We start from the raw sequence: 264 nt of genomic DNA, 5'->3' as shown, positions 1-264 counted from the left end.
GCTTAAACAAGCAAGTGAATGTGTTGGAGAATCCCAGGATCCCTGAGCTTGGAAAAGCCCTCCCAGCCCATGGATCCCCCTGTGCCCCATCCCCACCCTGTGCCCAGCCCAGAGCACTGAGTGCCACGGCCAGGCCTGCCTTGGACACCTCCAGGGCTGGGCACTCCAACCCTCCCTGGGCAGCCCCTGCCAGGGCCTGACCACCCTTTCCAGGCAGAAATTCCTCCTGATGTCCCACCTGCCCCTCCCCTGGCCCAGCTGGAG

Source organism: Empidonax traillii, unplaced genomic scaffold (assembly GCF_003031625.1).
Source record: "Empidonax traillii isolate 1590-97213 ecotype Southwest subspecies unplaced genomic scaffold, ASM303162v1 scaffold789:size291746, whole genome shotgun sequence".
Lineage (NCBI taxonomy): Eukaryota > Metazoa > Chordata > Aves > Passeriformes > Tyrannidae > Empidonax > Empidonax traillii.
This window is presented reverse-complemented; position numbering follows the sequence as displayed.